This window comes from Mesoplodon mirus (genome assembly GCF_964341445.2).
Source record: "Mesoplodon mirus genome assembly, chromosome: 4".
NCBI lineage: Eukaryota > Metazoa > Chordata > Mammalia > Artiodactyla > Ziphiidae > Mesoplodon > Mesoplodon mirus.
This window is the reverse complement of record NC_138979.1, coordinates 53,529,657-53,535,228: the sequence shown is the minus strand read 5'-3', so window position 1 is coordinate 53,535,228 and position 5,572 is coordinate 53,529,657.

Genomic DNA, 5,572 nt, shown 5'->3' with positions numbered 1-5,572 from the left:
TCCCCCACCCCCACTTTCACCACTGCCAATAATCATATTTGCTCCACGTATGGGACACCTACCTTTTGCTACCTTCTAGGTCTTTCTAACACTGAATCTCTCTCAATTATCATGTCACCTGTTACTCCTCTCAGGACCCATGTGGTCCTACAGCTCTGCCTGCCTGGCAGACCTACTCCACTGATTTCAGCTGGGCACCAATCACAAAGCCTTGCACACAGCAAGGTGGTAGGGAGGCAGGGTGGCATGGTGGAATGAACATGACATGAACATGGGCATCCCGAGCAGACCTGAGTCCAAATCCTTGCTCCTCCACTTGCACCTGTTCCTTAATGCCTGTAGGACTCAAAGGTATAAGGTATTGTTGAAAGAATTATATTATGAGATAATGTGCCTGTCAAAATATAGTAGCTATTTTTTTGGGCGGGGGCTGCACCACGCAGCATGTGGGATCTTAGTTCCCGAACCAGGCATCAAACCTGCATCCCCTGCATTGGAGGCGTGCAGTCTTCACCACTGGACTGCCAGGAAAGTCCTCACCAAATTTAGCATTTAATAAAACACATCTGTCTTTCTTTCTTGAACTTATATTTCTAACAGCTTATTGAGATTTCCACATATCATTCAACCCACTGATTTAAAGGGTACAATTCAATGGTTTTTAGTATATTCACTGGACTTAGATTTCTTAAAATGTAATTATAGCATAAGGGATATGAGGATTAATAACAGTTAAAAAGACGTAGGATTTTTTTTTTTTTTTTTTTTTTTTTTTTTTCTTTTTGCGGTATGCGGGCCTCTCTCTGTTGTGGCCTCTCCCGTTGCGGAGCACAGGCTCCGGATGCGCAGGCCCAGCGGCCATGGCTCACGGGCCCAGCCGCTCCGCGGCATATGGGATCCTCCCAGACCGGGGCACGAACCCGTATCCCCTGCATCGGCAGGCGGACTCTCAACCACTGCGCCACCAGGGAGGCCCAGACGTAGGATTTTAGTCAGCTATAATTTTATATAAATCAAGAGTGTGATGCCATTGCATTGCCAAAAAAGCTTATGCGATTCTGGGCTGTACAGATACACATGTGATGATAAGAACAAGATGGATAGTGGTTCCCTGTTATTCTGAGCAGGACATGTGTTCAGTCCTTGGGCCTAGTTTAAGAGGGATATGGGCAAATTGGAGCATGTCCAGAGAAACATGAAAAGGGTGACGAGAAACAGCAAATACTGTTTGTAGGAGCCTATGATATTCACCCTGGAGAAGTAAACCCAAAGAGGAAATGAAACCCCATCCTCAATTAGCTCTGGGTTGTCATTTGGAAAATGAATGACATATATTTTCTATGTTCTTTCTCTAGGCCAGAACCTCAATAAGTGAATTTAAGTTAAAAGCAAGCAGATTTTTTCTTTTTAACATCTTTATTGGAGTATAATTGCTTTACAATGTTGTGTTAGTTTCTGCTGTATAACAAAGTGAATCAGCTATATGCATACATATATCCCCATATTCCCTCCCTCTGCATCTCCCTCCCACCCTCCTTATCCCACCCCTCTAGGTGGTCACAAAGCACCGAGCTGATCTCCCTGTGCCATGCAGCTGCTTCCCACTAGCTATCTATTTTACATTTGGTAGTGTATATATGTCCATGCCACTCTCTCACTTCGTCCCAGCTTACCCTTCCCCCTCCCCTTTTCCTCAAATCCATTCTCTACGTCTGTGTCTTTATTCCTGTCCTTCCCCTAGGTTCATAAGAACCTTTTTTTTTTTAGATTCCATATATATGTGTTAGCATATGGTATTTGTTTTTTCTCTTTCTGACTTACTTCACTCTGTATGACAGACTCTAGGTCCATCCACCTCACTACAAACAACTCAATTTCATTTCTTTTTATGGCTGAGTAACATTCCATTGTATATATGTGCCACATCTTCTTTATCCATTCATCTGTCGATGGACACTTAGGTTGCTTCCATGTCCTGGCTATTGTAAATAGAAGCAAGCAGATATTGACATGATACAAAGGAACAATTAGAGCTGTCTAAAACTGGAGTGGATTGTCCCTTCCTAACATGAAATTCTGTATTTAATATATTACCTCTTTAATAGCAAGTCAGAGAGCTACACCTTATAGAGCTTTGACTCTGTTATGTGTCGAGCTCAGGTGGGTAAAACGATCAAGCAGGTCACCCCTTCTTTACTTAAGGCCAATCATTCAATTTGGGTGAGTCTAGTAGTCCATTCTTCCTCCGATTTTTCATTCCCACTCTCTGCTTTTTGATCAGAGGAAAGAAAAAAGGAAGCCCCAAATCGTCAATATGGGTATTTTATTAGCACTTCTGATGATAATGGAAGTATTTCTAAAATAAGACTTCGGCATTACCTAATCAGGATATTGTGCTCATCTCTTCCCTACTCTGTGTAAGGGACTTCATCTTAGCACTTGAAATTGGCCATGGTGGAAACAGCTACAGAAATTAGCAAATATGGCAGTCCATCTTCCCCCACTCCCCCAGCTCATCGACCAGTGCCCACTGCTTTAGCATCCACACCACCCACTGATGACAGAGCTGACACTGTTAATAATGATGACAGACCTTCTACTGGATTTTTGGACCATGTGTCTCTATAAGAAATACATTTATAGACAACGGTATTTAACTTTCATATAAGGGCAATTTGGAATTTAAGTAGTTTAGTGTAATTAACTAGTTTCAGATGAGTGGAATATTTAGGGGAAAGTATTTGGGAAAAACTGGACTCATTCTCAACTGCTTTCTAGACCACATCTCTTTTTTCTTTAAGGAAAACCCATAATAACCATGGTCTGTATATTTGAAGTCTATTATGCACAGCTACTTGTGGAGCGACCATGTGACAGACTAGGAAGACATGTCCAAGATGAAGGCCCTCTGGAAGTGGGAAGATAAAGCTCTCCGCTGGCCAGTACTCCTTGTGCCACCTATTGGATTTTGAAAGAACAATCTCTCAGCTTTTGATTCAAAGGTAAGACTCCAGCAAGTATTTTCTGCAGATGGACCATATTCGTAATCTTCCTTAAGGCAGAACTATTGTAAAAACTTCTCATTGTACGTGTTGTTATGAGGGAAATCACCATCAGCCCAAGATTCCCAGGGCCAACTGGTTTCTTTATCATCAACAAGCTCCAGGAATTATAGTCGGCATTTATTGAGCACTCGCAGTATACTATGTACCTTACAAGCATTCTCTCATTTTATCTTCATATAACTTTATGTAATAGGTATATTTTCATTTTACAGATGGGGAAACAACTTCAAGTGGTTAAGTGGCTATTAGAGTTAAAAAGTTTCTGTGCTCCTAGGAAACAGGGTTTACATTGCCTACTGTTTTGTATATAGCAGACATTCCATAAATAGTTGAATCAGTTTTTTAATGTGAATAAATACAGCACCATTCTTCTTAATACTTTGAGCCCTTTGACCTATTAGCCTTTTAAGCAGCTTTTATCTAATGGAAAGCCCGAATGATTTTCATTTATTTTGCTTCTACATACATTCTAAGGGCAGAGCTCCCTGTAATATCTCATTAACCCTACAATGACATAGAATTATTTTCCCAATTTTAGAAACAAGTAATGGAGACTTAGCTGGAATTAGGTTGTCTTTTGATGTTTTCATCACACCAATCAAGGCAGAGGAAAGACCAAAGGCATGCATTAAGAAGAACCTAGTTCCTACTGTATAACACAGGGAACTATATTCAATATTCTGTGATAAGCCATAATGGAAAAAATAGGAAAAAGAATGGATATATATGTATAACTGAATCGCTTTGCTGTACAGTAGAAATTAACACAACATTGTAAATCAACTATACTTCAATAAAAAAAAAAGAACCTAGTAAAGTTATGACCAGAAAAAAGGGTTCTAGATAAACCTGGAGGGAAACAGTCCTCAAAGAGTGACCACAAGTCAGTTCTGCTGAGTATGTCACTCAATGGACAGAGTTCTGTGCTTACTAAGCACTGTAGTAGGCATGGGGGAGATAAGACCAAATCCTGATTTTCAGAAGCCTATGGGCTTTTAGGGAAGAGAAGACAGAGACACATACACATAAGGAAAGTGAATTTGCAGTACGAGAGAGTAAAAAGGAAAAGCAGACAAGACAGCGGTGGTTATTGAGAAACGATTAACGCAGGCAATAAGCATTGCAGGAGTTCAGAAAAGGGAGCGATTATATTTGCATAAATTTATGCTGACCTCAGCATCTTCACTAGGAGCTGTGGGAAGACAATAAAGTTTGAAAGAGCACCTGGCTTCCAAGGAGCTCACTTTCTCCCCTGGAGACTTGAGCAGATCATGAGAGGGTTTGCAGGAAGTAGCCAGAGAGATGAGGAGAAGACCAGAGACCTGACCATCAAGACCAGCAAGATGTTGCCGGGACAGCTCACGTGGCTACTGAGCCTGGATGTTCTGAATTATTAACTAGTGATGTTTCTGTCTCTGTATTTTTCCCTCTTTCTACCTTTAAGCAAAAGTAGCCTGGAGTTCTTCCTGGACTTTGCTTTTGAAATTTTTAAGCCCTCCAGAGAACTCGCAACCTTGGCTCCTCTTGGAATCACCTGGGGAGTTTTTAAAACACTGCCACCTGGGTCCCACCCCCAAATACTCTAATTGACCTAGGGTGCTCCTTTGGTGATTCTAATGAGCAATCAAGTTTGAGTATCATTGACTTAAAGGGTTCCTTGACATGATAAGAGAGAACAAAATTTGCTAGAATGAACAAAGTATCTTGGAGAAACAGGAGAGGTGGGGAACTTCCCTGCTCCAATCTAGATAAATAGCCTTGATTTGCTACCCTGGAGTAGTAGGAATCTGGGTTTGGCTTCCCCACAGCCCCATGGGGGAGGTAGGAAGACTCCAGAGAGAGTGGCTGTGTGGTGGCCAGGGCTTCTCACACTAGGATATACACACAGATCACAGGGGATCTTGTTAAAATGTAGGTTCTGACTCAGTAGGTCTGGATGGGGCCTGAGAGTCTGCATTTCCAAAAAGTTCCTAGGTGATCCCAATGCTGCTGGTCCACAAACTGGCAAAGATCTGCATAGCCAAGACCTAGGCCGTCTCCCTTAAGATTCTCATATCCATCTAAAGCAACAAATAGGAGGAGCCATGACCTGTCAAACCTGAAGGGTTCCACAGACAGGGACAGTAGACATCTGTGCAGTGACCTGGTTAGACTGACAACTGAGAAGCAGATGGACCCCATCTGCAAAGCCTTCTAGACTAAAAGGGGAGCATATGCTGTCAGGGGATACTGGCAGATCACAGATGACCCATTCAAAAGGGGTCTAGAAACTAGAGGGCAAGAGAAGCCAGCTGATACGGCCCATCAAAGTCAGCCTCCCGGGCACAGAGCAGGGTGAAGGATGGGCACAGACCTGGTGGGGGACACATATAGGAAACTTAGCACAATCCTCAAGAATGAGGTGAAGTGTTCGCCAGGCCAGCTATCTTAGTCTGTTTGGGCTGCTATAACAAAATACTATGGACTGGGTAGTTTAAACACTAGACATTTATTTCTTACAGTTCTGG